The 22,493-nt window shown below is 44.9% G+C and overlaps 1 long non-coding RNA gene across 1 annotated transcript in view; it reads left to right on the top strand.

The window, feature by feature from the left end:
• Positions 1-19,144, top strand: part of LOC136792522 (uncharacterized) — a 118,468-nt gene extending 99,324 nt beyond the window's left edge. The window contains exons 3-4 of the long non-coding RNA XR_010836431.1: positions 16,914-17,076; positions 18,097-19,144. This is a non-coding gene — a long non-coding RNA (uncharacterized lncRNA). The remainder of the gene's footprint in view (positions 1-16,913; positions 17,077-18,096) is intronic.
• The last annotated feature ends 3,349 nt before the right edge of the window (positions 19,145-22,493 follow it).

Below are 22,493 nucleotides of genomic sequence, written 5' to 3'. Positions count from 1 at the left end.
ATGAGTGAGAGCTAAACTTTGTTGTCTCAAGCCTTTGAGGTACTGGTGCATTTCTTTTTCTTACAGCAATATTTAACTTATTCTGACTTTGAAATTCATGGAAAAAATGGAGGTCACCAGGTTCTCCCTTCCCCAGCTTCCTGCAGGGGTATTTACCCATCATCCCCTCCTTTCCTCCAGGCTGAGTAAATGAGGGATCTCTTCCATAAGATACATCATCTTCTCCTAGCTTCGCAGTTTCTCCCTTCCTTTTGTTTCTGCCTTGTCAATGTCTCCTTTCATTGGCTTCTCCTTGCCTGACCTTTTATCCACTCTCTTTTCTATTTTTCATACAATATCTTTGAAAGTTGTCTACACTTTTTCTCTCCCATCTCACCTCTATTCCCTCTCAACCCATTGTAACTAGACTTCTCCTCTCAGGGCTCCAGGGATGCTCCTCATGAGGCTCAATGACATCTTGTTAGGTCCAGTTTGTTTACCGCGCTTGACCTTGTCCATGGGTCTGCTACTGTTGATTCTGTCTCCTCCTTGAAATACCAGGACCCTTGGCTTCTGTGACATCTAAGTCTCTCGGATCTTTGCATATCTCTTGGCCAGTTCCTTATTGAAGTATAGTTGACTTACAATGTTGTTAGTTTCAGGTGTACAGCAAAGTGATTCAGTTCTATCTATCTGTCTATCTATCTCTCTATCTATCCTTTTTCAGATTCTTTTCCATTATAGGTTATCACAAGATACTGAATATAGTTCCCTGTGCTATAAGTAGGTCCTTGTTGTTTATCTATTTTGTATATAATAGTGTGTATCTGTTACTCTCAGACTCCTAATTTATCCCTCCCCCCATCCTTTGGTAACCATAAGTTTGTTTTCTATGTCTATGAGTCTGTTTCTGTTTTGTAATTAAGTTCATTTATATCATATTTTAGATTCCACATATAAGCGATATCTTATGGTATTTGCCTTTCTCTGTCTGACTTACTTCACTTAGTATGATCATCTTTAGGTTCATCCATATTGTTGCAAATGGAATTATTTCATTCTTTTTTAATGGCTGAGTTAGTATTCCATTGTATATATATATATATATATATACCATATCTTCTTTATCCATTTATCTGTCGATGGGCACTTAGGTTGCTTCCATGTCTTGGCTATTGTAGATAGCACTGCTATGAACATAAGGGTGCATGTATCTTTTTGAATTATAGTTTTGTCTGGGTATATGCCCAGCAGTGGGATTGCTGGATCATATGGTACTCTATTTTTAGAGGAACCTCTGTACTATTCTCTAAAGTGGCTGTACCAATTTACATTCCCACCAACAGTGTAGGAGGGTTCCATTTGGAGGAGACAGAGAAGTGATGGGGAGGATGGTGGGGTTTGATATTGTGTATAGCCACAGTCACTCCCACCACTAAACTCTGGCCCTCCCTTCCCTATAATATCCTTAGTTCCTTCCTGCCTTCCATCTTAGTTCAAAGAACCTCAGGCAGCCAGCTGAGAGACAGTGTACCATAACACTCAAGAACATGGGCTTTGAAGATATGTGTGGTCTGGATTTATATCGTGGTCCCATCATATACTAGCTGTGTGACTTTGGGAAAGTTACTTTACCTCTCTGTGTTGCAATGGCCTTATCACAGCAATAAGTTCTAGTCTCCATCATCTGCAGCATCAGTTGTCCTCCAGAACAAGTTTTCATCTCTTCATTTAAGGTTGTTCAACCCCTCAGGCAGCCTGGGTACCAATGTCCCCCTCCCCAGTTGTATCCATCATCTGTGACCCTCCTTTCTGAATTCTGCCCCAATAGCACTGCCCTTCTTTTATACTTTAAAAAATAGCACAGACATATGGAAGTAGAGAAAGGGCATAGAATGTGGAATGTGAGTCTTGCCTCCGTGCCTAGCTAAATGAAACCGGGCAGATCATGGAACCCAGCTGAAACTGTACCTGAGCCTCCCTTATTTTAAATAAAAATTCCAAATTAAAAATTAAATTTAAATTAGAAATCAATAATACCTTTCTTCTCAGGTTTTTCTAAGTATTAAGTGTAGTAAGATGCATGTTTTGGGCTTCATCCATTTGTAGGTACCAAATGAAATGACATTAAAATTAAAATTTGAGTTCTTGACTATGCAGACCTACCCTCCCCCAAGAAATTCATGAATCCTTATGGTATCCACGTGGGTCCAAAAACCAGACTTGTTTTTATCTCTCTGCCAGCCCACGTCAAGCGTGACAGGATGCTGCTCCTTCAAATGGCCCATGTTCTCAGTGATAGATTTCCAACGTCTGGGTTTCAGAAGGGTGGGCCCTCTGTCACTCCTCAAGGCTGCTGAAACCAGAAATGCCCCTTCTGAATCCCGATGTGAAGGATCCGAGTTGTAAGTCTTGAAATGTGAGAGGGAGGATACTCCTCTGTGCCGCGCCAAGATAGGTGGTCACACAGTTAGTTGCTTGAGCTCCAAGTGTCACAAGGTTTGGTAATAAACTTTTCCACACTCTTCCATGCCTCGCTGGACCAGGAATTCATACATTGCTTCTGGCCCAAGAGTTCACTGAGAGGCCACACAGATGGGGTGGGGCTCTGCTCCCATCTCATCACTGGTGCTCAGGTGCTGTGGCACTAGAGCCCAGACACATCCAACGTTGGTGGATTGTCTCTCTATGCCGGAGACTTAGATGGTATCTCAGGAAATGTGACAACTGCTTGGTTGGGGTATCACACGACTAAGTTGCTTGAGACTCAAAAGTACTACCGCACTGAGCGATGCCCACATTTCCAGTCATTTTCTTTCTTTCTTTCTTTCTTTATATTTTTTATTGGAGTATAGTTTCTTTACAATATTGTGTTAGTTTATACTGTAGAGCAACTATACGTGTACATATATCCCCTCTCTTTTGGATTTCCTTCTCATTTAGGTCACCACAGAACATTGAGAAGAGATCCCTGTGCTATACAGTAGGTTCTCATTAGTGATCTATTTTATACGTAGTATCAATAGTGTATATATGTCAGTCCCAATCTCCCAATTCATCCCACCCTCCCCTTTCCCTCTTGGTATTCATATGTTTGTTCTCTATGTCTGTGTCTCTATTTCTGCTTTGTATATAAGATCGTCTACACTAATCTTTTCAGATTCCACATATATGCATTAATATACAATATTTGTTTTTCTTCTTGAAGCCACAGAAAGTGCACATCTTCTCCCCCTCAGTAGCTAGAATTCTCCTTCCTTTTTTAAAAAATTAATTGATTAATTAATTTTATTTTTGGCTGCGTTGGGTCTTCATTGCTGTGCACAGGCTTTCTCTAGTTGTGGCGAGCGGGGGCTACTCTTCGTTGTGGTGCGCGGGCTTCTCATTGTGGTGGCTTCTCTTATGGAGCACGGGCTCTAGGGCACGTGGGCTTCAGTAGCTGTGGCATGTGGGCTCAGTAGTTGTGGCTCTTGGGCTCTAGGGCACAGGCTCAGTAGTTGTGGTGCACGGGCTTAGTTGCTCCGCAGCATGTTGGATCTTCCCAGACCAGGGCTCTAACCCGTGTCCCCTGCATTGATAGGCGGATTCTCAACCACTGCGCCAGCAGGGAAGCCCAAGTATTATCCTTCCTTTTGATGCTCATGCCTTGCAGTTGAATCTGACTTGCAATACTAGCCTCTGTCTTCTCTTTAGAGTGTCTTCCCAGGAGCCTCTATTCCTTCCTATAACATGACCCCTGGTGCACCCTCACTCATCAGATATGTCTGAAATATTCCCGAATCCCTCTGTTGTCTGGGACCCTCTTCCAACTGGCTCCTTATCTCTGGAGTTGAAAATGGGTGGCACTATCTTCCTCCTCCACCCACCAGAAGCACTCTGAAGCCCAGCTTTGCCCAGCTAAGACCAATTCTACAAAATTCAGTGCACCATGCGGGCACTCAGAGGTTAATTTCCTTTCCTCTTACCCTGTTCTAGCATGACCTTGAAGACAGAACATCAGGACTTGTGAACATTACATTCTTTCTCTTTCCCATCCATCTCACCAGTAATTTTTCCCCTCTCACTTGAGTAAAACAACATCAAAAAATAGATTGGCTTGATTTCCCAGTAAATTGCTGTTGCGTAAGTGTCTGTTACTTTGCATGGCTGGAATATTCAGGGGGAATTAATGATATTTTTCAGTGGCTACTATGAAGATTTATGTGTGGATCCAGGGAGATTTGCATTCTTTCTTTCTATCTCCCCCCCCTCCGCCCCCGCTTCAAGTAATACTAAAGATTACAAAAGAGAAATAAACAGGGGCAAGTTAATCTGAAATGAATCTTTAATCAGGTTTCACATGTTTGAAGCAAACGACTTCTTTGTTTGAGCACCACTGCAGACGCAGGGCCCGGAGACACCATTTTGTAGATGGATCCGCAAAGTCAAAGCCATTCTGACAGAAATCAAACAAGAAATAATTTCTCCCTGAAGGAATTCTGTTTTCATTTAATGACGGCTGGAGTGTTTCTGTCAAAATGGCATAACGGTGGTTTTTAATTACGAGTCTTCCTGTCCGGTTTAATGGCAAGACTTTTACTTATTTGGTATTTTCCCCGAGCTCAGAAGCTCATTTGTTGAGTGTGGGCTTGCCAAATGCAGAGTTTACCCCAAGGTGAAGAAGTGAATTACCTGCTAAAAGCTGACCCGTGCCCAAACTTCCCCTTTATGGAGGAGGAGGAGACTGACCTGGCCAGTGGGACTCCATAGGGTCAAGTTGGAGCTGGAAATTTATCCCAAGACCATGGGAGAGGAACTAATTAAAGCAACAAGCCTAGCCAATGCGGTAAGAGCCCCAAGACCAAGAATCCAAAAATCAATCTAAAACATCCACAAGGACCAGGGTTCAGGCCAGGCACCTAACCATTCAAACAATTAAGGATGGTCTAGTGTCGTGTAGTGGAAAAAGCACTTGCCATCCTATCATTGGCACTGTTTTCCAGCTCTGCAGAACACTGGGGTCATTTAACCTCCCTGAACTTCAGCCTCCAAAGCCAAAGATGGAGACTCAAGGGAGAAACCTATCACAGGAAAAAGTGAGTTGAAATCCACTCCTTGCCTCTTGCCCATCTGCAGAGTTATGTAAGCTCTCTGAGTGTCCTTCACAACACGGCGAAAACACGGATGCAGAAAATATTAGGAATCATGTAATGTTCTCATATGAAATTTGAAGGAGCTCAAACTATTCAAACCCAGCTCTGTTCCGTATTTGCTGCTGGAGAGAAAGCTGACATTATCTTTGGGTGTCTTGGCTTTGCTATTTATTTACTTATTTATTTATTTGGTTGTACTGGGTCTTAGTAGTGGCAGGGGTCTCCTTAGTTGTGGCATGTGAACTTTTAGTTGCGGTATGCATGTGGGATCTAGTTCCCTGACCAGGGATCGAAACTGAGCCCCCCTGCATTGGGAGCAGGGGGTCCTATCCACTGCACCACCAGGGAAGTCTCTCTCTTGGCTTTGAAGGGCTGAACATGTACATAATGCCTTTCCTTTGTTTCTTGGCTGCCTAATGAATTGAGTTAGAGTATCTTAGTAACTAATAGGTCGCTAGACCTTGGGCCTAGCTGGTTACAGATTTTACAGTAAGACTATAGGTGGGCAGGGTGAAGCATCTCTAAGTTTTCCAATTTGGTATACAAGATGTAGAACTCAGAACGATTCTGGCTTAACACATATATGTGGAATCTAGAAAAATGGCACAGATGAACGTATTTGCAGGGGAGGAAAAGGGACGCAGATGTAGAGAACGGATATGTGGACTCGGGGTTGGGGGGGATGGGATGAATTGGGAGATTGGGATTGACATATATACACAACCATGTGTAAAACAGATAGCTAGTGAGAAGCTGCTGTATAGTGCAGGGAGTTCAGCTCCGTGCTTTGTGATGACCTAGATGGGTGGGTGGGGGGTGGGGGGGGAGGGAGGTCCAAGAAGAAGGGGATATAGGTATACATACAGCTGATTCACTTTGTTGTACAGCAGAAACTATACTCCAATGAAAGAAAAATAAAGAATGAGGTAGGGCTTCCCAGGAAAGTAGGGGGAGGGATTAGCTGCCTTTTTTCCTTCTATACTGCTAAAGTTTCCTTTCTTCTCCCCACCGTGTAATTCTACGTGGATGTGGGTAGTTCCAGGGGAGGGTGGGAAAGGTTGTTGAATTAATTACAGTAGGAAATTACTGTAATTTTGGAGGTGACAGAATCTTTGTGAAAACCACACACTCTGCATCAAGCTTGGCTGAGAATGTTATCTATCTTCAGTGAGTTGGTCAGCTGGACAATAACGGCACCTGAATTTCACTGCCAAGGCAGCTCTGCCCTAATTTGCAGGCCCCTAGGACCACAGCAAAGGAGGGTGAGGAACTTGAAACAGTAACAGATATTACCTTGATTTTTATCCATATAATAGGTGCTCAATTAACTATACATTGGATGAAAACAGAATCTATCAACCAGTGATGCTGTGGATCTAGTAGGCATTCAATAAATAGTTATTGAACAACAAAGTTCTAAAGATTTGGATGACTTGATTAGCCTCTCCTGCATTTTATTTGCAATGTCTCCTCCGTATCACATTTTATGAATTTATAATCATTAACTAGAATTAATAACTTCCTATTTCATGAGTTTAGGCGCATTCACCTTAAATCTTTTCTGGAATGACGGAGAGCAAAGGAAGAAAAAAAAAGAAAGGAGGAGAGAGTTCCCAGGAGGTGCAGTGGTCAAGAATCCGCCTGCCAAGGCAGGGGACACAGGTTCAAGCCCTGGTCCAGGAAGATCCCACGTGCCGTGGAGCAGCTAAGCCTGTGAGCCACAACTACTGAGCTTGCATGCCACAACTACTGAAGCCCGCGTGCCTAGAGCCCATGCTCCGCAACAAGAGAAGCCACCATAATAAGCCCACACACCTCAATGAAGAATAGCCCCCGCTCACTGCAACTAGAGAAAGCCCGCGTGCAGCAACGAAGATCCAACACAGCCAAAAATAAAACATAAATAAAATAAATAAATTTTTAAAAAAAGAAAGGAGGAAAGAGTAAGTTTAAGTATTTTGCATACCATGGAGTGGTATTTAAGAAGAGAAGATTGGACTTGACCGCATGAATCGTTCATTGGCTAAGATGCCAAAGAAATAATTGCAGCAGTGGAGACCTCATGCTCCGTGGCGTTGAATAGCCATATACTTGGGATTCAGGCTTTTTGATGGTCACCTTTCATCCTAGAGGCAGCGGTTCATACCTCTTTTGCAAGAGCCTGACTTTGGGAGATAGTTCAGATACCAGGAGTATCAGGAATTTATATTTATTTCTGAATCAGACGAGAGCAACTCTCCCCAAATTTTTGAAGATTAAGGATTTAGTTCTGAACTTAGTGCTAAGAGTGTAATGATAGAATAACAAGTTTTAAGAGTCTAAAGGGTCCAAGGAAACATTGAATCAAACAGTCTCAGTAAGTGGCCATCTAGTCTCCGCTTAAATATCACCAGTGATGAGGAGCTCACTACCTTATGAAGAAGTCTCTTGTTACATAGCTCTGAGGCTATGCTGTTGAAATTGATCTCCCTGTAACTTTCACGCCCCCCCCAGTAAGAAGTCTGACTCTTCTCCTCATCTTTCACATGTTTGAAATCATTGACAGTGCATCACTGAGTTTCCTCTTTTCCGGAAGCACTCCCAGTTCCTCTAGCCGCTTCTCACATGGTCTGGGTATCAGTCACTCATACTTTAGTGTGAAAGTCACTACTTGAAGAGGATTTGCACTGAGAACTGGCCTGCTGCAGCATGCACGTCTGATCCAGGCACAGCTGATTATGGTTAGGAATATGACCAAGCGTCAACAAACTTCCTAAGGGAAGCCTTCCCTGCCTCCAACATTAGGTCAATTTTTCTTTTCATAATTTCTCTCTGTGCTGTATACTTTCCCTTGGAAGTACTTTGCAAAATCACAATCTTATAATTAATCATTTGATTCTTTGCTTTCCCCTCCTGTTACCCAAGGGCTCCATGAGGTTGAGGCTGTCTCTGGTTTTGCTCTCCAATAAATCTCCTCTGCTCTGCACAGTGGCTGGCACATAGGCGCTCAAAAATATCTTTTAAATGAATGAATCATCTGGACCTCAAGTGTCACTTTCTAGCAATTTTTTTTTTCTTGCGGTATGCGTGCCTCTCACTGTCGTGGCCTCTCCCGTTACGGGGCACAGGCTCCAGACACACAGGCTCAGTGGCCATGGCTCACGGGCCCAGCTGCTCCGCAGCATGTGGGATCTTCCCAGACCGGGGCATGAACCCACATCCCCTGCATCGGCAGGCGGACTTTCAACCAGTGCGCCATCAGGGAAGCCCAGGGAAGCCCTCTAGCAATTTTTGAGCTTGGATCTTAGATACACAGGAGGTGATTACCACCACCCCGCCCTCCCCGACACTCCACCCCAAATCACGAGGGTTAATTCTCTGCTTTAAATCAGGGGACATGTTTCTCGTCAGCCCAACTCTTACTTGTCTTGTAGGGAGTTGTCCCTTGTAGGGTATTTGTCAGAGCCCCTAAAATAAAACAATTGTGGCTACATCTGATTTTGACGGCTTCTGCTCCCAGACTGCCGACCTTCCTGTGTGACCTTGAACAAGCGTCCTCATCTCTGGACCTCAGTTTCTCCATTTGTATTACCAAGGGACTGGAAGAGATGTTCTTGTAGGGACCTTCCTGTGTGCGTCCGTGGGCAGTGATTCTCCCCACTCCGCACATTATAATTTTGCCTGCACTAGGCTGAACTCACAAAGCCCCTTGTAAGGAAGTCCTTCAAAAGTTATGTGAAGGCCACTTGGCTTCCGGAAAGCAGTGATAAAGTGAAATCAACAGAGTTCTGAGCCTTGGGGGACAGCTGTGCTGGAACAAAAAGATCCATTTTCTGGCTGCTGCTGTGGCCAGGCCAAGACTAGGTGACAGCAGAGATGCAGAGTCCTGTGTGAGATGGCAGGCCCGCTCTCTCCTGTAATCAGTAGGAGGAAGCAGCCAGGGGGCAGGTCTTGGGGTGGGAGGTGGGGAAGGGGTTAATCGGAGACTGGAGGCCTGCGTGTAGGTTGCTTGGGCCAGGGTGGTGGAGGGGGGGATATGCCCCTCGATTAGTGCTGGGCCTCTTGTTGATATCAACTCCCTTAGTTCTCCTAAGAGCCTTGGGAGTGTCAACTGGGAAAAGAAATGTACAACCTAAAAGTTGAGAATTACATTTTATTTGGCAGACAAAACTGAGGACTTAAACCCGAAAGACAGCCTCTTAGATAGGTCTGAGGGCCTGCTCGGAAGAGATAAGGGAGGAGCAGGGATATAGAGGAGTTTTGCAACAAAGACCAGGTGGTCTGGACATCAAGAGATCACTGTTAATTAAAGAAAACCAGACATCTCAAGTTAATGAATTTAGGCTTTTCTATGTATGGGAAGATGCAAGAGTCTGGGCTCACTGAAATCATTCCTTCCATATAAACCTTAAGTATCTAGGGCCACTATCCTGAATCCCCACTGGGTGCATATCTGGGGGCAGCTGCAGTGGCTGAGGGCTTGATGGCCGCAACATCCTTTGTTTACTGATATGGCAGGTGACATTTTTCATCTGCAGGAGGAAGGAATTCTTCCTGGTAGATGAAGAAACTGAAATACATGGAGGTTAAAATATTTGCCGAACAGTGTTACCTGGAGTAGGTTGAACTGGTATTACAAAGAGCGCCCCTTGACTTCAGAGGCTTAAAGAACAAGGGAGTTGAATTCTTTCTGCTGATTGAGTCCAAAGGGAATGTTCCAGGCAGACAGGTGGCTTGGATCACACGGTTATTCGTGGTCTCAAATTCTTTGCACTTATTAGTGTCTGTGCCACCTCCTGGGGCCGTATTGTCATTCCCAGTAAGTAATAAATCATAAATACAGGAAGGTCACACATGCAAGGGTTTATGCAAGGTTGAAAGTTGCACACAGGCACACAGAGCATGCACATTTCCACTTTCACTCTTTTGGGGAGATCTTCCACCCTTTTTCCGAAGGGCTGTCAAATGTAGCGTGTGAGCCCTGGGCAGGCACATCTCTGATACGACTCTATTGCTATTGCACAAGTTGATGGGTTTTGGTGGACACCCAGGGCCCTCCTTCTTTTACATTACTCTTTTCCCAGTCTTTGAATGACCAGTCCCTTCCCATCCTTCAGTCCCAGGTCACATGTCACCTCACAGAGCTGGCCCCTCTCTCTAGGCATGGCTTCCATCTGGAGTTTTCTGTCTTCAATCTCAGCTGTGTAGGATTCATCAATCTGAACCAGGGGACTTTCTGAGATGGTCTGATTTCCTCCCTGGCTTGGGGAGGCCATGGAAAGGAGAGAAAGTGTGCAACCAACACTCTTGCTAATGTTGCTAAAGAAGAGAAAGCAAAGCAAGAGGCTGCTGGCAGGGAGCAGCCCTGCAGCCATCGATTGGGTAATTGGAAGCCCTCCTGCGTGAGTCCTCATTAAGGCTGAGGGATATGGATCATTTTCTAATGACACCTCTTTGATCCCAGCAGCTCAGCGTGCAACCTGCCTCCAAGGTTGGGCTGCACGTCAGGAGAGCCGGTGGGGTCTGCAGCCAGTCTGCCTGCCATATGCTGTTTCTTATAATTAGCAGGTGCTGGGGGTGTGGGCTGGGCACCCAGAGGGCAAGGTGGCTGTGTGTGCCAGGGAAGTTCTTGTGAGCCAGACCCAGAACTCAGAAGAGAAAGAAGGTGGCTGGGTGGGGGTGTGTGTGGGGGTGATGTATAGCCCCTGAGGCAGTACAACGTGATGGCCAGGAGGGAGATCTCTGTCTCCAGATAGTTTTATTCCTGACTTTATGACTTACTGCTGCAAATGGATGAATTTTCAATCCTGGAATTGTAGTCATTCCTGTAGGTTTGTGGTGGGAGATATTTTGGGATAGTTCTTTTGATGTCTATATCACAGCATGGAAAGAACCATAAAAATACTAGCTCCCTCTGAGTAGTCAGTCTTTAATGGTATTGGTTATATTATATTTTTCCCAATTTTTTGGCTTACAGATTTTTCTTTTGGTACAAGGTTATCAAACAGTGAAATGCTTAAATTTGCCTAATGGCAAACCTTGATAAATGCATACACCTACATGTAACTCAAAACCTTATCACAGTATAGAGTATTATCATCACCCCAGAGGGTTCCCTCAAGCCTCTTCCTGGTAATTTCCCCACTGGAGGCAAATACTGTTCTGATTTTTCTGTCCTCAATAGTTCTTTCTGTTCTAAGATTTCACAGGAATGGAATCATACACTGTGTACTGTTTTGTCTATGATCACTTCACTCAGTGTATGCTTTTAAGAGCCATCTGTGTTGCTGCATGTATCAGCAGGTTATTCCCTTTTCTTGCTGAGTAGTATTCTATTTGCATAGATATACCACAGTTTGCTGATAACATTCTCCTATTGAGAGACATCTGGTATGTTTCTAGTTATCAGCTATTAAAAATAAAGCTGCTATGAAAAATTTTTTGCACAAGTCCTTTTGTGAATGTATGTTTTCTTGATCCTGTGTAAATATTTGGGGATGGAGTTGTTGGATCGTGGGGTCAATATATGTTTAGTTTTCTAAGAAACCGCTAGACTTTTTTTCTCCCCACAGGAGTTGTATAAGCAGTGTATTTTTTTTTTTTTTTTTTTGCGGTATGTGGGCCTCTCATTGCTGCGGCCTCTCCTGTTGCGGAGCACAGGCTCTGGACGCGCAGGGTCAGCGGCCATGGCTCACGAGCCTAGCTGCTCTGCAGCATGTGGAATCTTCCCGGACTGGGGCACAAACCCGTGTCCCCTGCATCGGCAGGCGGACTCGCAACCACTGTGCCACCAGGGAAGCCCTAAGCAATGTATTTTTAAAGCCACATATAAGAGTTCCAGTTGCTCCACAATTTCATTAAGACGTGGTGTTGTGAGTTTTTTTTTTTTTTTTTAATTTAGCCATTCTGTGGGTGTGAAGTGGTATTTCATTTAGTTTAAGTGTGTTTTCCCTGATGACTTTTGATGTTGAGCACTTTTCCCATGCTTATTGGCCATTTGAATATATAGAGTGTTTTGAGAATTCCCTGGCGGTCCAGTGGTTAGGACTCCATGCTTTCATTGCCGAGGGCATGGGTTCAATCCCTGGTCGGGGATCTAAGATCCTGAAAGCCACACAGAGTGGCCAAAAAAAAAAAAAGAAAAAAGAAAAGAAAGAATATATGGAGTGTTTTAAAAATTCATTGGCTCATTAAAAAAATGTTTTGTTCTTTTTAAATTTTATTTTATGCTGGATAAGAGCATGGACTTGATTCAGTGAGATCAGGAGTCAATTCTGGCTCCTCCACTTATCTGTGTGGGCTTGGGAAAGTCCCTTTAACTCTCTAGGGTATAATTTTCTCATCTGTAAATAGGGATAAGTAATTGAACACAGTTAATAGGGCTGTTTGAGGAGAAGGGGACAATGCACTGATAGCACAAGGCACAACATTTCAGGAGATCAATACATGGGAGCTTGACTATTGCTCTTGTTTGTGCTCTTGTTTGTGGTCAAGGTGGCAAAGCCAGAGCTTGGAACTTTGCAGGGGTCTACTATATGTTTGTTGAACCAGAGCAAAGTTGAAACTACCTCCAGGACTCCTTCTAAAAGTCTTTGTGCTGATGCAATACCACAAATATGAAAAAATGTTGGAGGAGGTCATTGAGAGGACGTGGCCATGGGTTGACCCACAAACTGGACCCGGGCAATCGGAGGGTCCTCACCGCCTCCGCTGTCCTTGGAATTTACACTCCGCCCACTGTTCCCACAGTGGAAGCTCTTCCAATGATGCATCCTTGAGAGAGCGAGGTGTTGAGACCACCTGGACAGGATAGTGACTGAATCCCATTGAGGTCTCTCTATAAGCTGTTAAAATTCTGGTGGTCAGATGCTGAGATCTACTCGCTCTGCAGCCACCCAAGATAAGCCTCGGATGCAAGTTCCCTTGCTTACTGCCATCTACCAATCTGGAGTGGTCTGCCTCTCTTTGGTCTTTCCTTGCCCTCTTTCTACGGGCGCCAGCTTGCATTGCAAATGAACAGACTTCAGAGGTTTCAAATATTTCCAGAGACCTGATTCCATTTCATTTTCACCACCCTTTCAGGTAGGTGCTGTCATCCCCATTTTATAGCTTAGGCACCTTATGCTCAGAGAAGTGAAATATTTGACCAGGATCACACAGTGCCTCAGCGCTATAGCCAAGGTCTGTCCCCATGTGCTCAGATGTCTAATCCAGTCTCCTTCTACCATCCTGTCTCATGTGGCTCTGGGCCAAGCCTCAGTCACCCCATCTGCAATGTGAAGGAGCTCATGAAGGTGAATTCTGAGGTTCTGTCTGCCCTCTGGGTTTGTATATCTGGAAGACAATGGGTTTTATGATGTAGGGTATTCCTTAGGGCAGGCAAATCTTCACCCAAGGCAGGGGAGAAAGAAGCCCCCCAAATTCCTAAGGACCACATCTAGGCTAGGGCACAGTTTATAATAAGACTTGTTTGGTTGAAAGTGGTGGGATTTGCCATTTACCCAGTGATCAATGTCTTGTAATCCATCCATCCATCCATCCATCCATCCATCCATCCATCCATCCATCCATCTATCCATCCCTCCAGTATATTTTTTGCACACTACTAAGTACCAGGTCTGGTGCTGGGCACTGGGGGTTAAGACAATGAAAAAGAGAAATAAAGGGTCTGATGTCATGAAGCCTCCCTCCTAGTGAGGGAGGGAGTGGGTAGAACAGCGAGAGAAAGCTCCTTCCATAGGACTCTGGGGTTGCCGGCACCTCCCCCAAAGAAAGGTCAGTTGATGAGAAAGCAGAAGTTAGAGCTGCCTCTGACTTGGGCGCTCAGGTGTGTTACATCATTTTGTGCCTTTTATGTTTTTGACTCCTCTCAGTGGGCTCTATCACCTTCCCTTCTGTCAGTGGGACAGGCATTGGGGATTTAACAATGAAGAGAACATATGAGGTCCTACCTTCCTGGAGCTTGTGGTCTTTGGGAAGGAAGAGCCATCCCTTGCTCAATCCATCTATTTGTAAATTACAACTGTGACAAGAGCTCTAAGAACGCGTGGCAGGCGCTGCCCCCGGAGGGTCTGGGAAGTCTTCCTGGAAGAGGCAGGCACATTTGAACTGAGCTTAGAGGGAATGATGCCTTCCCATGGGTTAACAGGGTGAGGATAGAGAAAGACCACTTGGATGGAGGGAGCAGAAGGAGCTTCCTTGGCCGGAGGGCTCATGGCATCCTCAAAGATCTTGGCATATTCAGAGGTCATATTTGAGAACCCAGGTTACTCTCATGTCCAGAGTGGATGGCACACCTGGTTCTTAGTAGGCACCTAATGATTGCTTGCTGAACTGAATTGAACCCAGCCCTTCTCTTTCCTCCTGATGGGAAACATGAGAGCATTAGGCAGTATTTTGAAGGAAGAGGTGGCCAAGTCCATGGAATCTTCTCTCATTCCATTTATACTACTTAAAAATACTGATCAGTGTCATTTATTGGCAACAGCTCTGTGACAAAGATCATGTCAAATATTTGCCATACATTTCCAACCCTACAACAATGCTCCAAAGAGTGCTGTGATACCCCATTTTGCAAATTAAGAAGCTGAGATTCAAAGAGGTGATATGATACATTCAGTGCAATAGGACGGGGTAGGGGCTACACCAGGATTCACGTGTATGTGTCTTCAAAGCCCACGTTTTCCCCACCTGTCCCTTGCTGCCTGCACCTTGGCTGGAGGTGGGGGGTGGTCCCAGTTAATCTGCTCAAGTTAAATTTGGTTCAAATTGTTTCCTAATGAAAGCCATCCAGCTAGGATCTCAGCAAGATCCATTATGGAGTAACTGACTGCCAGAGATTGCCAATACAAGGTAATTAATATGGAGTAATGACGAGTGATAAGAGATGAAGATCTAAAGTGAACTATTAAATGACAATATCATTTTCTTGTCTTCTTCCTTTATGCACACTGACAGGAAAAGAGTTGACATGGTAATTTTATAAAACTCTCTGACACTTCCTGTTAACTCCCCTTCTTTAGCTTAGTATGATAATCGGCAAGAACAGACACACGGGAATAGGAAACACATACTTGAAAGATGGAGAGGTGCCTCACAACAGGACGTGGTACCCTTGTGTCTCTTAGGGCTCAGGATTCCAAAGCAGAGCCTGAATGGTGCACTCAAAATGATGAGTATTTCCTTGGGCACATCTAGGAGTAGAGAATGTGCATGCTAGAATTGCAGAAGCAGAGGGAAAAGTGGACTTTCTACTCCAAACCTTTGTTTATATTCTGGTTCCATTTGGTACACATTTCTTCCTTCTTTCTGCTTGCCTAAATTTTACCCATCCTTCAAAGTCCAGCTGACTCTCCCGTAGCCAGAATCCTCCATCACATTCTCCTGACTTTGAACATACACTTGGGGACATCAAAAATCTACAAACAATAAATGCTGGAGAGGGTGTGGAGAAAAGGGAACACTATTGCACTGTTGGTGGGAATGTAAATTGATACAGCCCCTATGGAGAACAGTATGGAGGTTCCTTAAAAAACTAAAAATAGAACTACCATACGACCTAGCAACCCCACCACTGGGCATATGGTGGGATTATACCCTGAGAAAACCATAATTCAAAAAGAGTCATGTATCACAATGTTCATTGCAGCTCTATTTACAATAGCCAGGACATGGAATCAATCTAAGTGTCCATCGACAGACAAATGGATAAAGAAGATGTGGCACATATATATATATAATGGAATATTACTCAGCCATATAAAGAAACGAAATTGAGTTACTTGTAGTGAGGTGAATGGACCTAGAATCTGTCATACAGAGTGAAGTAAGTCAGAAAGAGAAAAACAAATACCGTATGCTAACACATATACATGGAATCTAAAAAAAAAAAAGAAAAGAAATGAAAAAAAAGGGTTCTGAAGAACCTAGAGGCAGGACAGGAATAAAGATGAAGATGTAGAGAATGGACTTGAGGACACAGGGAGGGAGAAGGGTAAGCTGGGACAAAGTGAGAGAGTGGCATTGACTTGCTGACTCATTTTGTTATATAGCAGAAACTAATGCAACACTGTAGAACAATTATACTCCAATAAAGACGTTAAAAAAAAATGGTTTGCATCTGCTAATCCCAAACTCCCAATCCATCCCCAAATTCTTTACTTTTCTATAGGGGAATCTGAGCCCAGAGAGGCCCCAGGGATTCCAACGAATGAAGCTGAAGTTTGTTGAGTCATTGGAATTTTTTCTTAGAACTTGATTTTAAATTTATTTATTTAATTTATTTATTTTTGGCTGCACTGGGTCTTGGTTGCTGTGCACGGGCTTTCTCTAGTTGCAGAGAACGGGGGCTACTCTTCGTTGTGGTGCACGGGCTTCTCATTGTGGTGGCTTCTTTTGTTGTGGAGCACAGGCTCTAGAGCGCAGGCTCAGTAGTTGTGGCTCGCGGGCTCTAGGGCGCAGGCTCGGTAGTTGTGGCGCACGGGCTTAGTTGCTCCACGGCATGTGGGATCTTCCCGGACCAGGGTTCGAACCCGTGTCTCCTGCATTGGCAGGCGGATTTGTTAACCACTGCGCCACCAGGGAAGTCCAGAACTTGATTTTGAAATCTTTGCCTGAGGTCCCCATATTGCCAGTAGAAACAACTGCGGTATACGGATGAATTGAATAGTGTTGCCCCCCCCATTCATATGTTGAAGTCCTAACACCCCCAGTAACTCAGATGTGACTATTTGGAGAGGGTGGTCTTTACAGATGGTGATTAAATTAAAATGAGGGCATTCGGATGGGCCCTCATCTAATCTGACTGGTGTCCTTACTTATAAGGAAATAAGAGGAAATTTGGACACAGACACAGAGGAAAGACACAGGGAGAAGACAGCCATCTACAAGCCAAGGAGAGAGGCCCGGAACAAATCCTTCCTTCATGGCCTCCAGAAAGAACCAATCCTGCCAACACCTTGATCTCGGACTTCCAGCATCCAGAACTGTGAGAAAATAGATTTTTGTGGTTTAAGCCATGTACTCTGTGGTACTTTGTTATAGCAGCCCTAGCAAACAAATACAATTAGCCAAATAAATAGTAATACTATTTCAATAAATATAAAGACTTCTGCTATTATTAATAGCATTATCTTTTGACAGCCGGCTCTATTATCACATGGGCTGCTGTATTATACATCTTAGCCCATTTATTCATAGTCTTTTCCTTTGATGGCAGCACAAGTTTCTCTGGTCCTAAATGTAGAATACTACTGTGGACCAGCCAAGGTGGGTGAATGACAAGAGGCAGATTAGATAAGTCGCAGGGCAAGGCTGAGCCCCGGCATCTGTTTGGGGAAGAAGAAGATAGGACAGAAGGACTGTTTTTAATCAGGTGGCTTGACATTTGATGAGATTGGATCCTAGCTTGGAGCACTGTGATTGTATTTCTGCCAAGCCCTGGAATGTATGGGTGAGTGAGACAGTCTTTCTGTGTTTTTCCAGACGCCAGAACATCTCCAGGAAGCCCTGGAGGCTACTATATGCGTGACTGGATAGTTCCTTCCTTCACTCACTCACTCATTCATTCATTCACCCATTTATTCATTGAAATAAACATTTAGAACAGTATTGTAGCGTCACTGAAAGAGCACGTCCTTGGATTAAAATCTTGGCTCTGCCATATGCTAGCCATGTGACCTTGGTGGAACCACTTAACCTCTCTGAGCCCTGATTGGGGTGAATTAAGGCAGCCTGCCTCCCATCACTGCCAGTGACTCTGACCTGGGATTTTAGGGTAGGGCTGGGAAGACAGAAACCCACAGGGCTTGCCAACTTCGAATCCCTGAATAATTTACTGGGTGGAAATAGATGTACTGTCAAAGTAGTAAATGTCCACAAAATCTTATATAAATTAAACTCCCATCCATGTTGTAATATCTTTTTCTCCCTCCCTTCCTTCCTTTTTTCCTTCCTTCCTCCCTCCCCATCCCTCCCTTCCTCTCTTGACTTCTTTTTCTGCAACCAGGCTTTTTCCTTCACCATAACAATCTACTTCCTGTTGTGTGCTGAATTATGTCTTCTCCAAAAGCTATGTTGAAGTCTAATCCCTCGTACCTGTGAACGTGACCTCCTTTAGAAAAGGGGTCTTTTGGGATGTAATTAAGATATAAATTAGGATGAAGTCAAGTTGGAGTAGGGTGGACCCTTAATCTAACATGACTGGTGTCCTTATAAGGAGAGAAGAGACACAGAGACAGACACATACAGAGAGGAGGATGCCAAGTGACAACGGCAGCAGAGATGGGAGTTTTGCAGCTTCAAGCCATGGAAGGCCAAGGACAGCCTGCAACCACTCGAAGCTAGAAAGAGAGCATGACCCTGCTGACACCTGGATATCAGACTTCTGGCTTCCAGAACTGTGAAAGGATACATTTCTGTTGTTTGAAGCCACATAGTTTGTGTTACTTTGTAATGGTAGCCTTAGGAAACTAACACCCGCCCCTCAGGCAGCTTTTTACCCACACAATACTGATCCTGGAGGCTTGGCTTGCTTGCCGTCTTGGTACTGGGGTTGGTCTCTTACCTGCTTCACCACCAGAACCTAGAGAAGAAACTTCCAGTGGGCCACTGTGTTCGCGCCTTGCTCCAGGGCTGGATGATATTAACAAACTGTAACAGGGAAGAGCCAAATCTGACTACACGCTGGATCTGTTTCTTTTACTTTACCCTTTGCTTTCTGCAGCATTTGTTCACTAAAAGGATACTGTCTATCCTTAATGGTCTGCCTCGGGGAACCCTGCCCCTCGGCCTGAATGTTGAAGTGCCTTTGTTCAGGGAAACCTCCCGACCCTGTCCACGTGTGCATGGCTGCAAGAGAGGAGAAATTAACACATCCCCTCCCCGAGGCTGGCAGTTCCAGGGGATTATTTGCAAAACTTAACGCGTTTTTACTTTACTTCATCTCCTCCCCCTGTCTGTGCTATAAAAGAAACTGGCATCCAAACCCTGATAAAATGGTTATTTTGAGACTTTAGTCTGCCAGCTTTCCGAATAAAATTCGTATTGCTTGCTTCAACACCTTGTCTCAGATTCATTGTCCTGTCCTGCGTCTAGTAGAGCGAGCTTGGACTAGGTAACAAAACCAGGGAAAAGATGTTCAGAGCGACACTTTCCTATGAAGTGCTTGGGATTCATGAGTGACCTTCTTCAACCAAAGAGCTACCATAAGGAGAAGCCAGCCCAATGTTTCCTTATTTTTGTGTGGAACTGCTTGACCTAGGAGTGGAGGAAATTTACTCCTAAGCCTTCTGCCTCAAAAGCTCCCCAAAATCATCTTTCAGCGCCTCTCCAGGTTGTGTTTCCTCCTGTCCAGAGCACAGGCCTGATTCCAAACCGTTTGTGGGACAAGGCAAGGTTGTACCTTGTCTTGAGTCTTATTTATTAGCACATTACGACCACTAATCACAATTAGAAATAACGATGCCATCAAGATTATTCAAATCAGGGCCAACCAATTTCAACTACCATTACTTGTAGATGGAATGATGGGTCTTGCTCTCTCTTCAGCACTTTTAAAGGACTCCTTTCTTTCCATTATTCCTCCATCCCCCATCAGACTCTTGAATTATACCTGGAATTAACCTAATATGTAAAGTCACTTCTAAATGAACTCAGTTCCGCTCCTTTGGCTTTGCCTGTCCCTGTATCTCCCTTGGTAGCCTTCAAATGTCAAGGCAGGGCATTCTGGGTCCAACATCTGGTATTGTTCGTGTAAACAACATTTCTTTCCCCAGGTAGATGTTTCTTGGGGTGAGTAGGTGCTTTGCTCATCTGGGTCATTTACATGGAAATCACATTCTGCGCTTGGTACTTCTAAGATGTAGGATGTTTGGTCTTAAAGCATCCAAGGGTTTCCCATAGTATCAGATACAGAACGGTCTCCCACCTCCGTCTTCTCTTTCTCTCTCTCCAGGTCTCTGGGGGTGTGTGTAGGGGTACCTCAAGGGAAGCTTCTCTACAGAGGTGAAATTTCAGCTGAGACGGGGATCATGGGAAGAAAGCAGTTTGGAAGGAATTTGAAAACTGCATTTAAGGCAGGAGGAGGATAAGGGGTAAAATCCATGAGGTGAGACTGTCCTTGCAGTGTCTGAGGAGCAGAAGGGAGGCTGGGGAGGCTCGGGCACGGCAAGAACGGGGAGGGGGCAGGGGGGTGGTAGAAGACCCCGTCAGAGAGGCAGGCAGGGCAGATGGTGCAGGACTTTGCAGGCACAAGAAAAACTCTTGATATTGGTTCCTGGAATACAGAGCGCTGGAGGATTCCTTGTCTGAGATGGACACGCATGCGCGTGTCACCCTTCCTGCTGATGAGCACAGGTGGGAGAAGTGTCCCCTGGGGCAGTGGAGGCGTATTCTGAGAAGGTCACTTTGACTTACCATCAGTCACGTACCACGTCCGTCGGTGGACATCAGTAGTGACTTCATCTACCGTTCCCTTCTCTCCATACTCACCTCCACTGCCCTAGATCCGGTCCCTCGAACTGGGGCTGTCACACTGGCCTCTTACTGTCCCCCCATCTCCTTCAGCCTATAACTAGAATCTATTCTTCATGCTTCCTGGAGAAATAGAAGTTCAGGCAGTAAGTGCCTTCGTATAGCTCTTCTGCCATTAACAACACAATGGAAAACACTCTGAGTTGGTATTTCAGATCCACTGGGATCAGAACCTATCCACCTTCATATATTCCTCCCTCCCTCTATACACATGCACTCTCCCCTCCCTTAGAAGGCATCGTGTGTAGCAGGAGCCCAACAAACGTTTGTTGAATGAATGAATGATGTCATCCACAGGAGTAATGGATGTGGCTACGGGACAATCCCTCTGAGAATCTGTCCTTGTGGTTATATTTAAGATGGAATCTCAGTAAGGAGAGGCCACCTCCCTCTGACTTTGCCCTCATTCATTCATTCTTCCATTAAAAAAAAAATCAAATGGATTTTGAACACCTACTCTGTAGCAAGAGCTACGCTGGGCTGCAGGGACACAGCAAACAAGACAGATTTGGTGCCTGGCTTCACAAAACTTCAAACCCAGGGGCTTATTTTTGGGGGTGGCTTCTATTCACAATTGGATCACCAGTGTCTATCACAGTTTTTGGCATTCAGTAAACATGCTAAATAAAATAAAAAAGGAAACGGTTTCAGGACACACACACATCCAAGTGTGCTTATACCGAAAATGCAAATGGCCTTTCACCTAGAGAAGGAGTTAGGGTTTTCAAAGGAGAATAAGGCAGGTCCAGGGACACAGGTGTGGAGGCAGCAGGGCCACTGTGTTTAGACGGCTGGCTCTGCCCCCGTTCAAGTCTCATTTCTAGCATGATGTCATCTTTGACAATCACTTTAATTTCTTTACACCTCCTTTTCTGCATCAGGAAAATGGGGATGGTAACAGAACTAGCCTCATTGGATTTGTGTGAGAATTCAAAGAGTTAATCAATCCAAAGCTTCCAGCATAGAGGGAGTCATTTGTTAAATGTTAGCTTAGGAGTAGAGGCTCATAATGATATGTTGTGCTTGGGAATGGCAGAGAGGGGAGTGTATGCGTGTGTGTGTGTGTGTTTATAATGGTAGTATTAGAGGGTGAGACTGCACAGTTGGCAGGGGTCAAGCTATCATGTTTTCCATGCCGGGGGGCTTGGTTGACCTTAATGGGGAACCACTGAGGGTTACATATGGTGGAGTGACGTGGTTATGTGTGTCCACATGAGAGAAGAGGACTGTCTTACCCTACGCAGTGGCAATAGGGATTCTTTGAGCAGAAGGAAAGGGAGAAGAGAAGGAAGGAGGAAAAAAAGTCAGAAAGAAAAGACAAAGGAAACCAGTGGATGGGGAGGAGGAAGAGTAGAGGAAAGGCAAGAAAAATGGTGGAAGCATCAGTTCGGTGCCAGGATCTAGGGCTTGCATCTAGATTATCCAGGCATCTCAGGGTGGGTACCAGGGCTGGAGGAGGGGGAAGGGGAGTTGTCATGGTGATTTACAGGTCTCCATCTCATTGCCTGGTTGAATGGGAAGAGGGAACCCTCAGAGGTGCCCTCCCCCAGACTGCGCAGTCAGGATCTGTGGATAGGCTCCTGTCTTAAGGCGCACCTGAGGCTGCAGGCTGCCTGTGTTAATTACGAGGGGCCAAAGCTCAAGAGCAGCTCACCCTGGGGTGTGCTTTGTAGCCTCTGGACATCCAGCTGATCTTGCAGGAGGATGTCCCTGCATTGTCACAGCCAGGCCGATCAGCACAGCCTCCATCACGTTTTCGTTCCGGCAGTAGATCCAAGGATATTTTTCTAGCTTTAATTTATTTTAAAGTAGCTTTATGAGCCTGTTAATAAAAAGAAAACTTGCTCCTTGCCTGACTGTCACTCAGCCTCG

This window comes from Kogia breviceps, chromosome 14, assembly GCF_026419965.1.
Source record: "Kogia breviceps isolate mKogBre1 chromosome 14, mKogBre1 haplotype 1, whole genome shotgun sequence".
Taxonomy (NCBI): Eukaryota; Metazoa; Chordata; class Mammalia; order Artiodactyla; family Physeteridae; genus Kogia; species Kogia breviceps.
Note: the sequence above shows the minus strand (reverse complement) of the source record. Positions and strands in the feature narration are given on the sequence as shown.